This window comes from Ambystoma mexicanum, chromosome 5p (assembly GCF_040938575.1).
Source record: "Ambystoma mexicanum isolate Mex_15411 chromosome 5p, UKY_AmexF1_1, whole genome shotgun sequence".
Taxonomy (NCBI): Eukaryota; Metazoa; Chordata; class Amphibia; order Caudata; family Ambystomatidae; genus Ambystoma; species Ambystoma mexicanum.
In genome coordinates this window covers 576170710-576190983 of record NC_090930.1, presented here as the reverse complement: position 1 = coordinate 576190983, position 20274 = coordinate 576170710, and positions in this window count along the sequence as shown.

The following is a 20274-nucleotide window of genomic DNA, read 5'->3' as shown; positions in this document are numbered from 1 at the left end:
AAATGCAAACCATGGTAGATTATGTTCGACCTGCAATTCAGATAATCGCACCACGTTAGTAATACAAACATGTAGTAAATACGTAATACTAATGCTTCCACGTTACAATGCAGATGGTACCAAAAACAACTGCAAGCTGACTGGATTCACACATGGTCAAATATCACTTGGTAGGAAAACCTTCATATCAATAGGTATAATCTACCACACAGGAGCCACAACCAATTCAGGGCACCACACTGCATATATAAAAAAGAAATGTGGATGGTTTGAATGTAATGATAGTACCATTACTCTAAAGCAGAGATTACCAGCAAATCTTACAAACGCTTATTTAATGTTCTTAAAACCAAAATTTGATAACTAAACTGTACTTAAACCTTAAGTACACTTGTAGTAAAAAAATATAAACTGTCACAATATTCCAAAAGCTATCTAACTGCCCAAAGATGCTACAACAACTAATCAGATAAATTAATACCACTCAAAGAGAGAAAAAAACAGACAGTTAGAATACGACAATTGGTATCTAACTGACCCAAAATTTAGAAATATCCAAACAGATAAATCAATACACGTGAAGATTCACACGCGATTGGCCTGGGTACGTGTATTTCAGGGGTGCGCGTGAAGTTTCACATATGATTGGGCTGGGTACGTGTATTTCAGGGGTGCTCGACGCGATTGGGCCTGGGCGAGCGGGGTACCACTCACTGTCTGCCTTGCGTGTAGAAGAACGCGTAACCAACACCCACCCGCTGTGAAGTAATAGCGTGTGAACCCCAACGCCTGGAAAACACACGCACCGCACCCCACGAAAAGCACGTACAGGCCCGTCCGCGATACATCACAGACGCGCTAAGGGCCTTTCCTCGAATTACATGCTGACGTGCAAGATTTTCACGTTCCAAATCATCCATATCAAGCTGGCCACGCGTTCACACACGGTAGACCACGCTCCTGCCCAGAAGGCCGAATTACTGCCCCCCAGAGCCCCGAGCATGCTCCCACCTGCCATCTGCTGATGCCTGATTGCCTTTTGCCCACGTGCCCTGCCATTTGGTGCCTGTACGTCAGCCCGGGGTGCTGTTGCTGTGACCACCCCTGCTGGAACCGAAGACTCCCGACTGCTATTCCATCGCTCCACAGCCCAGCCCCAGGACCCAGTTGCCCACCCACACCTGCCTCTGGGGTTGCCATGTCGGGCACTACACCATCTGGCACCACTGGCAACCCCCAGCCAGAGAGGCAGAGGGCCACCAGCTTCACTGCCACCAAAGTTGGTGTCCTGGTGGAGCAAGTCCTGGGGCAGTATAATGCCCTCTTCGGAAGTTCGGCCGCCGACAAGGAAGGACGGACTCGGATCTGGACGGACATCGTGACTGCCACCAATGCGGAGGGGGTGGCAGTCCGCGACTTCCAACATGTCAAGAAGCACTGGGAGGACTTCAGGTCCAGGACTTTCAACAAGACCCGGCGCCTCTTGAAGGCAGCGGATGCTAAGGGGCGCCGGGGCCACCTGTCGGAACATCAGGTGAGGGTCCTGGAATGCATATGCCCAGTGCTCCACGTCCAGGTCTTTGAGAGACAGACCCGTCGGAGTCGAGCGGTAAGTGTACATGCATACTGATTGGAAGCTGTGCGGGTGGTGGTGTGCCAGTAGTGTGCAGGTTGAACATGTGGTTTTGTAGGGCCATATATGGATGTGTAGGTACAGGGCTGTGAGGCTGACACATGCAAGTCCTTTCATGTGTGAGACACATGGATGGTGTATGTGTGGGTAAGCATGCAGGCCAAATGCAGATGTGTGAGTACACATGTTTGGATTACAGTGTATGTAAGTTGGCATGGTTGTGGTGTCACACATGGATGTTGGTTCCAGCTGCATGTATCTGCACCGTGTACATGTGCATGTGTGTGTATTTGACATGGGTGCAACAGTGATGCAACATGGATGCATGTGAGACTGATATGTAGAAGACTGATTGCCAGATGTGACATGGATGCCAATCTCATCACTGCGGCAGTTGGCAGAGGTGTACACATGCATGTAATTGTGGTGGCGTTGTGGTGGCGTGTGTGCATGTCTAGTGCACTCCCTATGTTTCATGTGATGTCTGGCTCACCTTTGGCTGCTCATGCTGTTGTATGTGTATGGATGGTGCTGACTGTTGCAATATGGCTGTGGAATAGCTCATGTGTATGAGTTGCAATGACATGTGTGTTGGAGATTGTGATGCCATGTCTGAAGTTTGACAATGCCACTCATGTAGAACTGTCATGTGTGTATGAGTCCATTGTACAGTGCCCTGATGCCTGTCTCCTATCTCTCCCTGTCTGCAGCATCAACTGATGAAGAGGGCGGAGAAGGTGCTGTGGAGCACAGCGGCAGGGATCGCACCGCCAGCCGGAGACGCAAGGCCCGGCTCCCCTCCAGGTTGTCATCTCGTCGGAGAGTGAGGAGTCTGGTGCCGCGTCCCAGGTCGCAGCTGCCGAGGGAAGGTCCAAGAGGCGGAGGTTGGCGTTGGACTCCTCGGCAGCCGAAGGGGCAGCTGAGACCCCACAGGGCCCGACGGAGGAAGATGGCACGGAGTCGTCCAGGTTGGTGGGGGTTTGGTGGAGGAGGAGGCCGTGCAAGGGACAGAGACGGGGTCTGGAGGTGGGGATTCCACTGGTGCTAGTGGTGCAGTGCAGGGGCAGGGACAGGAGGCAGCACAGGCCACCGCGGAGGTGCCTGTGTGTAATCCTGTCCCCGATCCTGTGACTGCATAATCTTGCACCAGCAGGGATACCTACGTCCAGACCCGTTCCCAGGGAGGGGATTGGCTTACACCAACTGGCCTTCCTCTCCCTGTGGATGTGGCTATCTGGCACCGGGTTGAGCCTGTCCTGGGTGGGGTGGCGTTGCGTCAACGTGCCATGCGAGCTGACCTGCAGTCTTTTCATGAGGAGACTGCAAGTCTTCTCGCATGGCTCGTTGACTGCGTTGACCCACTGGGACAGCTCACCAGGGCCGGATTCCTCCGTTTTCTGGACCTTGTTCCGACCACCTCCTCAACTGAACACCCTATGCGCCAGTCGTCCTCCGTGCCATCTTCCCACCCATGTGTCACCTGGGTGCCCTGTGGAGCTGGCTCTGACCCTGCGGCCAGGATGGTGGAGGACACATCCCCGCCACAGTCGGGAGTCAGACATCCAGCAGGGGTGGCCACCTCAATAACTGCACCCCAGCTGGAGGAGGATGTGCAGGCAGCAGGAGCCAGGGCACAGGCAGCGGCACAGCAGCAGCAACAAGGTAGGAGCCATGATGGCTCGGGGCCTTCATCATCGGAGAGGCAGTCTTCGGCCGGAGGGCAGGAGGACCCTGGATGGGAAGTGTCTTCTGTGTGGCAGCGGTTGGGCCATGCGATAGATGCAGAGTGGCAGCAGGCGGAAGAGGCATGGCTCACGATGGTCAGGGCGGAGAACTCCATGCGTAGGGCCCTGAGGCGGGCCGAGTGCTTCGAGGCCATTCGCAGGGACCTGGAGTTCCAGATGTCATCGTCCCTGCGAACCCTCGGGGCCATGGAAGAGGACCGCCTCCGGGACATCGAACAGGAGTTCGATGATGCCCTGGCCCAGGACATCAACGTGTGAGCCGTTGGACTTGCCCGCTGCCCTTGTAAATAGTTAGATAGTGTTAGGTTTCCTTTGGTTTTTTCTTTATTTTGGTTGCGCTTGGGCAATGCACCACGTTTCTGTATATAGTTTTTCATTAGGTAGTATTTTTGATAGCTTTCATTTCTTCAGTTGGGATCATGGACCCTGGATTGTTCATCTGTATATAGTTCACTATTGGATTCATCTTTTTTTTTTGGAATTCCCCATGGAGCAATGGTTTTCACTTTTGTTTTTCCCTTGGATTTGCTTTGTTGGACTGTGACTTTGGACACCTTTCCTCTGAATTATGATTTCTTGTTTTTTCATTATTTTGCGGACATGCAGCTTTTCTTTTTTTATTCCCATAGTTGTTTGTTTGATTTTAATTCCATTCATGTTGCTTTTAATACATTATTTTCTTCATACTTCGATGTGCGGTATTATCTCATTGGTTTCATGCATGTCATGATATGGGTTTTCACATTCACTTGCAACCATTGTGTGTGTGTGTGACGGACATGTGTTCATTTACATGCTTGCCATTGGGGTTGTATCAGGTAATTGCCTTTTCTATGTGGGTGGAGGCAATACTTGGTTGGGTCTTTGGTCTGGGGAGGCTGGCCATAAGGGCTATGATTGAGGATTGTCATGACCTGTGGGCAGGGGGACATGAGTGGGGGCCTGCTGGCAGGTGCCCCACACTGCTGTGGGGTGGGGATGCAAGGGGACATGAGTGGGACATGAGTGGGGGCCTGCTGGCAGGTGCCCCGCACTGCTGGGGGGTGGGGGTGCAAGGGGACATGAGTGGGGGCCTGCTGGCAGGTGCCCCACACTGCTGGGGGGTGGGTGTGCAAGGGGACATGAGTGGGGGCCTGCTCGCAGGTGCCCCGCACTGCTGGGGGGTGGGGGTGCAAGGGGACATGAGTGGGGCCTGCTGGCAGGTGCCCCGCACTGCTGGGGGTGGGGGTGCAAGGGGACATGAGTGGGGGCCTGCTGGCAGGTGCCCCGCACTGCTGGGGGCTGGGTGTGCAAGGGGACATTAGTGGGACATGAGTGGGGGCCTGCTGGCAGGTGCCCCGCACTGCTGGGGGTGGGGGTGCAAGGAGACATGAGTGGGACATGAATGTGGGCCTGCTGGTGGTGCCCCGCACTGCTAGGGGGTGGGGGTGGAAGGGGACATGAGTGGGGGCCTGCTGGCAGGTGCCCCGCACTGCGGGGGGGGTGGGTTTGCAAGGGAACATGAGTGGGACATGAGTGGGGGCCTGCTGGCAGGTGCCCCGCACTGCTGGGGGGTGGGGGTACAAGGGGACATGAGTGGGACATGAGTGGGGGCCTGCTGGCAGGTGCCCTGCTGTGCTTAGGGGGTGGGGGTGCAGGGGGACATGAGTTGGTGATCAGTGGTGCAAGCAGACAGGTGGCTTGGCTGGGGTGCATGGCCATGGTGGATGGGCTGCCTGCGGGATCTGACCAGGGGTGCGTGGTAGTCCCCTGTGGTGTGGTCTGCTTGCAGGGGCCGTGGAGGGTGTAGAGGGAACACCTGGGAGGAACCACACTGCCAATTCACGTGTAGGACTCCCCGCGCACCCCCGGAATTCACGTACCCCGCTCTGACAGCTAAATCGCGTGTGAAACTTCCCGCGCACCCCTGAAATACACGTACCCAGCCCAATTGCGTGTGAAACTTCCCGCGCACCCCTGAAATACACGTACCCAGGCCAATCACGTGTGAAACTTCCCGCGCACCCCTGAAATACACGTACCCAGGCCAATCTCGTGTGAAACAACCGCGAGCCCTTCAAATACACATACCCCGCTCCCCCAGGCCCGATTGCGTGTGAAACATCCCACGCACCCCTGGAATACACGTACCCAGGCCAATCGCGTGTGAAACTACCCGCGAGCCCCTGAAATACACCTACCCCACTCCCCTAGGCCCGATCGCATGTGAAACTTCCCGTGCACCCCTGGAATACATGTACCCAAGCCAATCGCGTGTAACAATTCACGCAAACAACAGTTATACACGTACCCCACTCGCACAGGCCCTTTCGTGGAAGTTACCGTGAAACCCGTAATACACTTTCCCCGCTTGGCGTCTTTGGCAGTCCGGTAAACTGGTCCAGGGTTGGCGCAGCCCTTTGCGCTGGATTGGGGATTTTTATGGCTTTTCCTTGCTCAAGGGCGTTCTTGGGGGCGTAACTGGTGCTGCTGCAGGGTCGCTGCGCTACTCCGTGCCACGGCTGCTTTTGGAGGCTAAAATCCATGAATACGCTGTGCACGGATATCGATTTTAGCGCACGCGGCTGGCGCAGACAGTCGCAAGGGAACACTGTGCGCCAGCCGCGTGCGCCACTTTTGTGCGATTTTCTATGAATTACCCTGCTAATTTCTTACTGCTCCCAAAAACTGGAACACTCCAATGTATAAAGCATTAGCCAGAAACAACAAGTAAACACTGAAAACAAACAAATAAACTGTAGCATAACACAAAAAGGTTTTTTTTTTAATCCAACATGGATTTTTTTTCTCCCACAGACCCAATGATTTTAGCAACAAACACATAAACTGATCAAATTGCACAGTACTCTGGTTTGTCATCTACTAAATATAAGGGTAAAAAAAAAGAAGAAAATGTTGATTGTACAATGTAATAAGTCTTTATAAAATACTAATACTAACATGCTATTTTCTTTTATCACAGAAATGAACAAGAAAAACATGGACTCCCGTTACTAAACCAAATAGTAAGTATAACATGATAAATACAACCATCGCAGCATATCACATCCATACTGTCTTATAACAATGTTCCTTATAAATTTGTTTTTGACCCAAAGTTATAAGCCACTATGAGTGTGATATGCTGCGGTGCTTGTGGCCAGAGCATAGACTCTTGGGTGCATGGCATATGAGTGTGATATGCTGCAGTGGTTGTGGCCAGGACATAGAGTCTATACCCTGGCCACAACCACCGCAGCATATCACACACATAGATTCAAGTATTGCAACCATTTTAATGTCCACGGACACAAGGAAGTTCCTAGAACGCATTCAACTTGCCAGAGGACGATACGGACAGCGTCCTCAGGATACCCCCATTTTCTTTATGTACGAACATTTCAGGACACCGCAAGTGTTCTTAGAACACTTTCAGCTTGACAACGAACAATACAGACAACGTCTTCAGGACACCCCCTGCGAACATTCCAGGACCCCACGAGTCTTCTTAGAACACTTTCAACTTGACCCCGAATCCATTCTGCTTATTTACGAACATTTCAGAAGAGCCGTGTTGTCCACAGACAAATCGAACACAACAAAAGCGTCTAGCACATAAAAAAAACACAACATTGCACCTATCTCATACTCCCCCACCATCCCCAAACACTCTTACACACCAACACACTCCACTAAATACAATTTTTAAACCAAGTTTCACCTCGCTGCCCGCGGTGGTCCGCGAATGTAAGATGTCGGGGGCGCCACCAAAAATCTGACGTGCTCCACACCCCACGCGTCCAATCAGCGAACACGTCAGATGTCCGCGGACATCGCGCAAGCCGCTCGGCCAACCAGGGCACTGTCTGCGGAGCGAACCGGGAAGTCAGTCCGAGAAGCGAACGTAGATATCAATTATTTTTTTTGCCTTACATTTTGGTCATTTTAAAAAAAACGACTGGACGGATTTACAACAAATATGCAAAAGCACGCTTTTGGGACCAAGCCCCCACTCCTGTCGCAAATTTGGTGTAAATCCGTCCAGCGGTTTGGGCTGTAGGCGTGCGCAAAGTTTTTTCCCATTATGTCTATGGGAAAAAACAAAAGTTTTGGGACCCCCCTATATCTTTGCCCCCCCTCGACCAAACCTCTTCAAACTTTGCAAAGTAATTTAGAGTGGGGCATATACTTTTTTTTGCAAAGTTTGGTGAGGATTCGTCCAGAGGGAGCGAAGTTATAAGCCACCCAAAAAATGCTCTTCCTATGGAAACACCAACTTAACCATAACTACATGGACCCTACTGCGTCCATGTAATATATTGACCATAGCAATGAGCAGTCATTTACCATTCAGTAATTATCTGCATGACACTGCCCAATGTATACATATTCTCAGAAACAACCTGTGAAAACGAATGTTTAGAGTATTATATCTGTAACATCATACCATAAACATATCATAATGTGGCACGGGGAAAACATGTCTCTTTTGCTCTAATTCTTTCAAAACGTATGTAGTACATCTGGAAACCCTGTACATGGGAGCTAGTTGTGAGCGCTACAATACTACCACAGAGTGCATGATCTCCTTTCTGCTGCCAGTGCCTTTTCTAGTTTCTAGTTGCCAGTTAGGGTACCAAAGCTGCTGTTGGTCATAAGAAATTGACCCATGTTCAATATTTCAGATGGTAGCTATGAGGCATGTTCTGCGTATCCAAACAGGGCAACACTGGTTGTGCAGTGGCTGAGGTTCCCACAGCCGTAGCCAGATAGGTAAGGACGTCAACCATGTCTGGTATATGTCTTGTAGGGTAAGTGCTACGATGTTCCATATCAATTTGCTTTCCCTATTCTTTGGCTAGTCACGGACGGCTGATAATGGCTGATAATGGTTCTAGGGGACAAGGTGACTAGTGATGCACAAAGGGTTGGCATGAAAAACGTGGATCTGCCAAACTCGATACAGGAAGTGGGCTTTCACAGACCCATGGTCCTACTCGCAGGTTCTCAAGGCAGAGATTTGTCACGTTGCCATCTTGAAGAGGATAACATGCACAATTGATCAGTTTCATCATCAAACTCAGTGAAATGAGCCCTACTTTTATCAAGATATACGTTTTTTGGGCAAGGAGATGGTGGGACTGAAGGCGCACTTCAACACTAGGATGTGTTTGTGTGAAAATTACACATGCTTCGATGTGGATGGCATAGGTATGGCTGGGATTAGATGTGCCAATTCAAGTAGCCAAGTGCTTAGTCTTTGCAGTGAGGGCAGAGCTAAGATCTGTTAGAAATAACTTCACCCATATAGAAAGACACCATCACAAACGTCCAGGATTGCTTGCTGTATGTTATCTATTTCGGTGGCCAGTACTGGAATTAATCCACACAGTTCCAAATGGAACCAATCTGGAGTTGCACAATGAAATTATTAGAAGCTGCAGCATTGGAATATTAGACAACACTCCATGGGCCTCATTACGACCCTGGCGCTAATGGGTTAATGGCGCCGTAAAAGGCTACGGCGCCGTTAACCCATTAGCGCCTGATTACGGGGTCCCTTTGCGGGACCCGACCTTAACGGCTGGTCTACACCAGCCGTTAAAGTAGGGACCCACAAAGGGACCCTTGTGCAAAGTACGGTACCAAATTGCGGTACCGTACTTAGCGCCTTCACCATTCCCATTGAGCCCAATGGGGCAAAAATGGGAATGGGGAAGGGCCATGGAAGAAGGGGGAATTCTGCCCCGCCAACCTTGTAATGGGGTGGTAATTCCCCCTTTCTCCATGGCGGAGTCGGTAAGTTACCGGCATGGACCATGGTGCTGTTACCCCATGGTTTTCCGCTTGGGTCGTAATGAGGCCCCATGTGTTTAAATTGGATGTTGCATGTTTGAATTTGTGTGATTGTGAATTATCGTATATTGGGATGACAATGAAACCTATGAACATTAGGATTGCTAAGAATTACTCCAGAATTAGTAACACATGTGAAAACAAACTCCTCCGGTGCTTCCCTTTATAGAGTATGGCCAATCTGAGCATGATATGAAATTGGCGGGTACGAGAAAAACGAAACTTTCAGAAGTGTCCCCATTGAAGAAAAATAAACATGTACAAATGTTTAAATAGCTGCATATTCTGTGATTTCATACATGGAGATCAGACCTCAATGAACAAATTCAGGTGGCTTTATCTCCTTGATTTCATGTGTTTATATTTCCAGCAACAATAAAACAATGGTGTCCTTACATAAGGTGGAACAAAGATTTGTTTTTCTCGTATACAAGTCCCAGCATAGTGCTACAGTTTATTCTGCTTTTTCACTTTGATTTATATTATTGTTCATTTGTAAGGCTCTTATATATCAACAAATTGTATTTCAAAGCACCCAAAGGGCGGGAACATGGGAATACATAAAAATAATGAACAAGAAAGAGGCCGGTCCTACTAGGCCTTGTGAGCATTCGTAACATGCAAGTGCAGACAGAGAGAAGGGACAAGGGCAGGGGGTAAGTGCTACAAGTTCCACAGAGGGAAGTGCCAGGGAGTCTGTTGCAAGCAACACTTAAGTGCCTGGCAGAGATCACTTTGTAAAGAGTGACCACCTGCCAATACAATAATTGCAGGCCAGTGCGTGCCCAAGGGCAAGTGCTAGGGGAGGGCAGAAGGCATAAGCTGACCGGACAGAAGGCCAGGACACAGGACACATAAGGGCCCAGGCCACTAATCTCAGCAGCTGTGGGGTTTAGCACAGGAGGGGAAGGAGGAGGTGAAGAGGAAATACTTGTGGAGTGTCTGGAGTTTGAGGAGATCCAGCTCAAGAGATTGGCCACCAGCTTGCTGCTCAGAGAAACGCTGACAAGCAGAGAGTTGGAGCCAAAGGAGTGTAAAGATCAGGAGGGAGAGTAATTGGTAAGAGCGAGCTGAAGATAGCATGGTCTCCGGCCCCAAACAGCCTGATGGATGATGCAGACTGATTTCAATTTGACCCTTCGAGAAACCGGGTGCCAGTGGAGAGATTTTAGGGCTGGAGAGATAGGGATCCAGGGCTTGAGGACAAGGATAAGTCTAATGGCTCTATTCTGGACATGCTGGAAGGGGCATATAGTTGGAGGGTACATAAAGGAAGAGGCTGTAGCTTTAGCCCAGCCTAGAGAGTACCAGTGCTCTAGAGACATTGAGCTTCTGGGGAAAAGTGAGGAAAGGAAAGATACCTCTGAGGAGATGGAGTTGAAAATGGGCCTTATTGGCAAGGTCCAGGATGTGCGGGAGTTAAGAGAGAGAGGAGTTGAAGATGACTCCAAGGTTTCTGGCTTCAGATGCAGGAGATGGGGGAGAATCCATAGAGGGTGGCCAGAGTGAAGGGAGGAAAGAGGGCACAGGAGTCCCAATAGGAAGGATCTCAGTCTTGCTGGCATTGCGGCAGAGATCATTAGAGGCACACCAGGATTGGATACCAGATAGGCAGTCAGGAATGGCAGAGGAAGTAAGGAGAGGAGCAGAGGCAAGTTTGAAGAAGAGTTAGTTGTCATCTGCGTAACACTGGAAGTGAGGGGTGAAAGTAGAAATAAGGTGACCAAGTGGAGCGAGAAATATATTAAAGAGCCAGAGTGAAAGGTTGGAGCCTTAGGGAATGTCACAGGGGGAGACAGAGGTGGGAGAGGAGAAAGAGCCCAGGATAACATAACCACTTATACATCCCCAAACAGAAACTCTTGTATGTTGCTTTATAAGGGGTATGTGAGTTTATATGGTTAGCCCTGTGTCTGTCTATATATTCAATAAAGACTCACGTAACAGGAACTTGAAGTTTATATCAACACATTTATTTTCGGCTTACAGAGTATCAATATATTGGGACTAAAAACCTACTGAAGAGGACCACTCATTAATGGGATGAGATCCTGGTGTAATTATAAAGAAATAGGAAACTTTTGAGAAGAAGTACTAAGGTAAGATCTACCAGAATAATATACCATGTTCACTTTGAGGTTGTTTTACCTCCTGAAGTCTTATATGTATTACATTGTTCTTAATGTATTGCATTGTTCTTCCCTCTGTTGGTTAATTCACAATTTAGGATACCACATCATCCTACTTCATTACTTTATGGAAAGGTGTCTTGGAAGTTATGGATCCTTGAGCTATAGAGAGCAGAGAATAAACTGCATAGTAAATAGGTATTGATATGCCCTTATGCATTCCCACAAGAAGAACCCATTACTGTACAGATACACAATCCTCCTCTGTTAATCTTTCATAAAGGTGTGTGTTTAAGGTACTGGCCATTATTTGGGCTCCGTCCATTAGAATGAAATGTAGCTTTGTGATCTTCGTCTCATTAATCCTTTATGACAAACTATGCTAGCTGCGGAAATCTATCAATTGTGTGAATTTGAATAGTTGTTGCCACCTGCTTCTCTCCTGGTGATTTCTTTTTTGTTCAAATGTTTTAGTGCAGGATTCATCTAACATAATGGGCATGGAACATATTGCCTTCATGAAGTTTGGGCCAATCAAATTAGTTGGGCACATTGACCAAAACCACAAGGCAGCAAAGTACAGAGAGTAGGAACGAATATGTCAATTGCTGTTTGAATCATAAAACACAGCATTAATGATGTTCTTTTTAACTCACAGGTGTTACACTTTTCATTTAGGTTTCACTTTTTCCACATTATATGTCAATTTATTTATGTTCCATTCTTGGTTGAAAAATATTTTTACCTTTTTAAATATCATTTGTGATTTCATTTTTGATCTTCACCTATTTGTCCTATGTTTGTGAAAATGTCGTTTAAGATGTAAAGCAATACATTCCTAATGAACAAAATATAAACATGAAATTATACATCAATTCAATTTTGTTTTATTTATAAATATTCTAATATGATGTTGCATAAAATTGTAAATCGGTGTAGATGTAAAAACACAGTGAAGTGCTTTTGTATTAATTAAGTAGAGTGGTAGGAAAGTGAATCTCTCTAGCGTCCTTATCAGACAGTTTAGATATACAATCACCTCACCGAGAGGGTCAATTTAAATGGTAAACCACCAATGTTTGGGTTAAGCCCTAGAACAACCACGTTATTGTGAGGGGTGTGTACATTTTTTGAATAATTGAGGAAAACATCAATTATTTTATGTCTCTACTTTGTAGCTGTCCATTACGTAAATAATAAGTTACACTGTTAGACATGGGAGGATTATATGGCAGAGACTTGTTTCAATGATGAACAATGGGCAGCATTAATTAGTGGGACAACAATCTTTTTTTTTCCTTTGACTTCCAAATTGCAATTGTTAGAAAAAAAAAACATTTTGATCTATTAGGACACAGACCAATCTACTGGGGTTCACATGTGTGAGAAACTCTCTTTCTACATTTTTTTCAGCAAAATGTGAGCAATATGTATATTGATAAATGAAACTGACTTTGATTTAGTATTTGGTTTACACTGAAACAATTGTATTTTAAGCATGACTTTTCTTAACATCTGTGTACATACATGTCTATACATTTATCAATACATATTACCTAGTAGATGACAAAAATGAAGAATGTGGTTTCAATAACGTGAAATCATTCTGGGTTCAGGTGTTGCAGTTCCCCACATTTAGTTAATGCAAGACATCACTGGGCTGGAAATAACATGTTTCAAATTAAAATGAAAAAAATAAAAAAAACAATTTAGGAGATGCTGTAATGTTGGATCATCCAACCATAATGGTGTGGACCGTGTTAAAGGAAGCAGCAGTGGGATAGGATGATGATAACATTGTTGGGATGGTGTGAGGTCATGAGCAGTACTATGTTTGTCATGTAGGTGACAATCGTGAGTACAGATGTTTGCATGCTGTGGTGGAATAATTGGCATGAGTATGATTATGTTAGCAGATACTAGAGCATAGTGAACAGTGATCTCTTTAGACATGTGCACCAATTTCCTAGGCAGCTGGGAATAGAGTGTGTAGACCCCTCTTGACATCTTCCCTGGTGGATGCAATGAGGACAAGATTCCACAGCTGAGTTACCTCATCACATGTCATTTTAAGGGATGTAAATGCAAAAGTAAAGTTTATGTTACTGTTAAGAAAGATTTCTCTTTCAGGCAACTTTCCTTTTCTGTGGTTCCACAATCTTAGTACTTTTGTTTAACACCTTGTCCTTACTTTCTACAGAGATGTTTCACTTCCCTGGCCCTTTTGCTAATTTGTTATGGGGAAAGTGGCTAGTCCTTCAGACTGTCAGTACTGGGAAACTATGTCTCCCTTTCATTTAGTACTTGCTACCTGTTTGGGTAACTTGTTCAAGTTGCACACTGAATCTTCCAATGCAGTGCAATGGAAATACTTTTGTACAGACTCGGACTGGCTTATTAGGTCTATTGGGCAAAAGGCCCATGGTGGATCTAAAAACACAAAATGCTGGTGCAGGCCTGTTGTTGTAGTCACATTGGCTTTTTGGGCCAATGTGGGACAGTTTGATGAGTTAATTCACTATGCAGTTAATTGTTTTGACCAGTGCATCACATTGTTCCTAAAAACTCCCACTCGGGTACTATGACAATAGTGTCAAAAAAGGAGTGAATAGACATTTGCAACTGTGGGCTACTTTTTCATTAGTGCCTGAGACAGTTTTATGGCCCAGTCCGACCCTGCTTTTGTATCACACTAGACTTTAACGAGAGAGATGTTTGGTTACATTTTAATCTACCTAAAGACAAGCTGGTGGCAGCAGTTACATTTTGACTATTTTTGCTATATTCTTAGTGTGCCCATTCACGTTTACCGCGTTTGGCTACTAACTGTGGCTAGTGTTTTAAGATGGCCGTGCCACGAGATGTTTTTCTTTTCCTTTGTTCAGTTTCTTCTTTGGCCTTCTTCCTGCCTTCTCACAAATTCCCTTTTATAGTCATGCATTTGCCCTGGAAATCTGCTGTTCTTGCGGGCAAGTGCATGCCATGTCTATATAGACTCAAGAAGACTGGTCCCAATCTACATACTGGTGCCAGTAAGCATAGTGTGCATGCATCAGTCAGCCCTGCAGTGGTCCCTGGTGCAGATAATTTCTATTAGAGGGCTTAGTTTGATCACTCACCTACACTTAGAATACAATATGGAGCCCTGCATCCATTCTAGTAGATCAGAAGAGGAGCCAAGTATCCTGTGTAGCTGTGCAAATGATGGAAGACCCGGGGATGAACCATGAAGAGGCCTGGTGACCATTCTTGCTGCTGTCACAGTGAAGCCCTGCTGGACTGCCGGATCTCAGAAGACCCTTGCTGGTGCTTTGGCCCTATGGAGAGGTGGGACCAACCAGTCTCAATGTCTTCTCATGATCCTACAGCCTGGAGTCTTTGGAAGTGACCCTGGGCCACCCAGTGGACTGACCAGCTCAGTGTGTGGCTCGTTTTGGACCCCTGACCCCACTCACCTCTCCTGAGACTTAGCCTTAACCACACTCTCTGCTTGCCTTGTTTGGGTTTGGCTAAACTCTCAGAGTCCCCCTGTTCACTATAAATGGGGTGGCCGGGCCAGATTTGAGAAAATCATCTTAACAAATTATTGTACAGCTGGGGAGATGAGGTCTTATGCACCCCAGTGTTGTCCACTGATTTAGTATCCAAATTGTACTTATACAGAATATTGTGATTTGAACTTAATAGAACTGTTACCTACTCTTTTTATTTTTTAAGTATTGTGCATTGAAAGATGATAACTTGAATGAATTGTGTGTGGAAAAAGGCCTGTCATCCTCTGGAAACAAGTGTGATCTAATACAGAGACTCTTTGATCATGAGGAGAGTAGGGCAGTTCCTTTACCAGTCAGCAGTGAAACAGAAGGCGCCGGACTGCCCCAAACAGCAGTAATGGACTTATTGTAACTGTCACTGTTGTGAGGCAGGAGGATGAGTCTGCTAATCCTCCCATACCACATTCTGAGGCTGAAATCATGTGCAAGCTTAAGAAGGAGAAGCTCAAAGTCTGGCAGAAAGACATGAGTACAACATGGTCACACTGTAAATTATTAGAGTAGAAAAACAGAAGGGTAGGGGTAATCATTTGGGGCTTGCAAGGCTGCATGGATCACAGGGCTCTTCCAGAGGTTCTGGAAGTGGTTCTGGATCCTCTTCTCATCCTAGATTTCCAAAGGATCTGTTCAGTATGTATGATGAAGAGAATGATATCATTGATAGGCTAACAACCTTTGAGTATGTGATATAAAATTGCATGGTTAATCAGCATACTACTACATGCTGGTTGTAGTGCCATTATGAACAAAGACAGAGAGAAAATACTTTTTTCTAAATTGAAGCTTTATCTCCTCTTAAAGTTTGGGAAAGCTCCTCTTGAATACTTAAACAGGTTTAGAGATTACAAAAAAAGAAAGATAATATTTGGGTGTCTTTTGTTACTGATTCTGTGAGAAAACCTGAGTGGCTGGTAGAGGGATCTAAAGTACCCTCTTTGAAAGCATGATAAATCATTTCATTCAGGAACACAATTTTGCCTCATGTTCCCCTGAGCTGAAACAGCATTTGGCAGATTCTAAGGAGTTAGATCCTAAGAAACTTGCCATTGCTGCTGACCTGTGGGTGTCAAATAGAGTATACCAAAAGGACAAAACTGCTCCTGGTAAGCAGGAAGATGGGAGGAAGCAAAAAAGAGAAAGCGGATGGGACTACTGATAAGATTTCCCCCAACAAGGTCCACCTAAAGCATAAAAGCTTAAAAAAGGCAATAAGTCAAACATGTATGGAAAGTGTAGTGGGACTAACTATGCCAAGCATGCTAGTGGCTACTCTGAACCTCCCTACATTCACAGATCCAGTGGATATTGTTTAACCTGTGGGGCAAGTTACCACATGAATTGGGACCTCGAATGTAAGGGTGAGACCTTGGAGTCCCACTCTGTAAAACTGACTTTTTCTGATGAAGCAGATGAGATAAGCACATGGGTGTCCTTCTCTTTGGATACCTTGCCCAATGGTGAAGGATCTGAAGTAGAGTTAGATTCCTTGGAACCTAGCAATGCTGGAGCTTCTGCTCCAATGCTTGTTAATTCCCAAAATTATTTTCCTGAGGATAGTGTTGTTGTAACGGTCCAGGTTTAACACTGCCAAGGGGGGACACACATACCAGTCGCGCAAGTATCGCAGTGACGTTCATAGTGACGTGGTGGGTGACATCAGGGGTGGGGACGTTATTGAACACGACATTGCTTGCATAAGGGGACACAGAATCAGGTGCAGCGCGAGAAGTCCCACAGGGAAACGCAATGCAGGGTGGGTGTTTTTGGCCTTAGGAGATAACATGTTAGGAGGCTATCGAGTAACATGTGAACAGAAATTAAGCCATTTTCTTGTAGCCCCATATTAAGGAAAACATTTCTCGCAGACAGCTCATGATAAAGGAGCTGCAGGTCTTTGCAGGTCTTTGCATGACAAGCAGTATGCATTCCTTGAACATTCAGCAGAAACTGTGTGCATAAATGTTGTACAGCTGAAGCCCTAAGAAAGTAAAGCAAGTAATTCTATTTGAGGCCAATGAGCTAAGCAGCTGGGTGCACGGGGAGAATTGGCAGAGAAATAGAAATTAAATACAGTTAATTAAAATCCAGCCACGGTTTGGTATAGTTTTCTTAGACTATGCTTAGCAGCAAGGCTTGGAAAGGGAGCTGGCGGGGGCAGAGCATTGGGGTAAGGGTAATGGGTTGCAAGACAGGGAGCCAAACAACAGAGAGAGGTTTCCGTTTCCCTAGTGTTCAACATTGTACATTGTTAAGCCTGCTGCATGTGAAGTGCATCTGCAACCCACTATTTTTGCTGTTGCTGGTTACGAGAGTCACAACCCGTATTGTGTGGACCCCCCCCGATGCCTGCCAGGTCGCATCTACAGCCTGCATCTTGTGCCTTTAAGGAATAGACTCTGCCCATTCCAGGAAGCCGAGACAAAAGGGACACACATTCACCCTTGCAGCGTTAAGCCCACTGCATGTGAAGGGCGTCTGCAACCCACTGTTTTTGCTGCTGCTGGTTACGAGAGTCATGATCAGTATTGTGTGGATCCCCCTGCTGCCTGCTGGGTCTCATCTACAGCCTGAATCTTGTGTCTTTAAGGAATAGACTCTGCACATTCCAGGAAGCAGAGACAAAAGGGGCGCAGATTCGCCCTTGCGGCATTAAGCCCGTTGTGTGTGAAGAGCGTCTGCAACTCACAGTTTTTGCTGTTTTGCTGGTTTTCCTGGTTGTCGCAGGAGCTGAACGCTGAATGCTGAACGCTGCATCTTGATACTGCTCGATATTGCACACCGGGCATCAGACAAAAGACATAATATGGAGGAAGGTCGCCTCCTAGGGAATTCGAGGGGGCGGCGTGAAGAACTAAACGCCGAAACAGACTCAGACCCCCCAATCCCATCCACAACACCTGAAGGTAAGCCCACAACAGAAATCCCCTTGATCACTAAGGAAAGGCTACTGCCCTTCCTCCAAGGCCCACCCTTCAGACCACCTTTTTCATCAGACCCAGAAACACTCGCAACAACCTATGATACTGCCATCAAAGCAGCTATCAACTCCATTGCCCCTCTCAAACCACGCAAATCCAAACCCACTACCCATTCCAACTCTTGGTTCACCCCTGAGCTCCTCACACTCTGCAACGAGAAAAAAGCTGCACTCACACAGTGGCAAACGTCCCACTCTGAAAAAGACAACATGATCTTTAAAGCCCTATCCACCAAATACAAAAAGGCAATCACCCAAGCAAACGCCAAATCCTTTGAATCCAGAATCTCGGAAGCCCAATCTAGCACAAAAGAAATCTTTGCCATTTTCAGAGAGCTCGAGACACCCACTCCCGCCCCCCAGAATTTCACCAAAGACAAAGACGGGTGTGACAAAATACAAACGGCCATGCAAACCAAATTAAACCTCCTCAAAAGCAAAATACTAGCCACTAAACAAGCCCTACCCAGTAGGCATATCCCTATCCCATCACCCGCCCCGGATCCCCCCCTACCCTTCTCCTTCAAACCCATCCAAGAAAAAGACATCATCAACATTATGAGGAACATCAAGCCCTCTAACTGCAAAGGTGATGCATGCCCAGCCTCCATTATCAAAGACTGCACGGAAGCGCCCTTCCTAACAGCCTTTGTGAATGCCTCCTTTATCACAGGGAAAGTCCCCGCCTCCTTCAAGGAAGCTTGCGTCCGCCCTCTTTTGAAAAAAACAACTCTCGATCCCACCTCCCCCAACAACTACAGACCTATCACCACTGTCCCATTCCTCCTCAAAATATTAGACAAAGCAGCCTACTTGCAGGTCCAGCACTTCATTGAAGAGAACAAACTCCTTGGAATCCGCCAATCTGGCTTCCGCCCCAGACACGGGACCGAAACCGCCCTACTTGACTTGAAAAACCAAATGGACGATGCTAGGGACATGGGTAAACCAGCACTTCTCCTACTCCTTGACCTATTATAACCACAAACCAGACAAACCGTAAAGAGCTAAAAACAGGCTCTTGGAACACAACAGGATTTAAACACCGGACAGCACCCAGCGACCTAAACCTTGGAGAATTCAACATCCTTTGATTCCAAGAAACATGGCTGAGCACCCCTCCTTCAATGGATGGCTATGACATAAGACTGGCACCAGCTAAGAAAGGACCCAATGGTCGGCCCATTTCTGGGCTCCTAATGGCGATAAAGTCTGTCTCAGGCCTATCTGTTCAGGAAATGCTGATCTGTGACCTCCTGCTTTTGGTAATCTGAGTTGACTGGATAACAATGGAACCTCTGAAGACAGAGAAAACCACTAAGAATCTGATTATCTTTAACTGTTATTGGAACCATGAGTTGATCTCTAATAGAGATTTCATGGAACTGATAACCTCACCAATTGGCATGGCTTTATTAAAATACGACATCCCATTACTCTTTATATCTGGAGACTTAAACGCTGCTCGCGGCCTCCCCAAATCCTCTACAACTGAGCACAAACAAATCCGATCTCAAGAACAAAGATGGAAACTTTTGGCAACAGCTATGAGACCAAGGAGTCTGGTCTCTACAGAGCAGAATTGCCCAGTAACAAAACCCACAATTCCAACTTGGCGCCGAGGAGACCAAGCTGCCGACATCGACCATGTGTTTGTTTCCGTGGAACTGGCACATTACATCACAAAGCACGAGATCATTCAAACTAAAAACAGTGATCACAACTTAAGACTCGTGACTTTCACAAGGGGACACGAAACCAGAAAGCCAATGATGGGAGTAGAAGTCATGGTAAACAACGGAGGCAATCGACCCCGGATGAAACCCAACGACATAAAAATAATAACAGGGAAATATATTATGCCACCAAGTAGAGAGAATGTGACGAAAGGCACAAACCAGGTCGATTTTGTGGGCTTGCTAGATCACTTCAAACTAAAAAAAGCAAATGGGAAAACTACAGACCAAGTGTCGCAACATTGCTATGACGAGACTTTAGTAGAAAAACGTAAAATCATCAGACGTCTTAAAAAGCTGCATCCAGGTCTAATTCATACAAACTAAAAACCGAAGCTAAGAACGCTACCCAAGAATACAGAAATTGGGTAGCGGGACGTAAGAGACTAGTCCTTCCGAACGACACAGAGAATATACTTAAAGCTTTGGCAAAGAAAAACTCAAGAGACTTTTGGCAGCCAATAAAAGAAGACCAATCAACTACCCACGATACCCAACAAAACTATGTCAGTGAGTCCCAGTGGGAACAACATTTTCTGACACTATTTAAAGATGTAGGAACATCTCTTAACTCCTGTGACAATGCCTAGCACCGAATATTGGGACTTGGGCATCAGTCTAGAAGAAATCCAATTGAAAATTAAAAAGCTCACTTCATCAAGAGC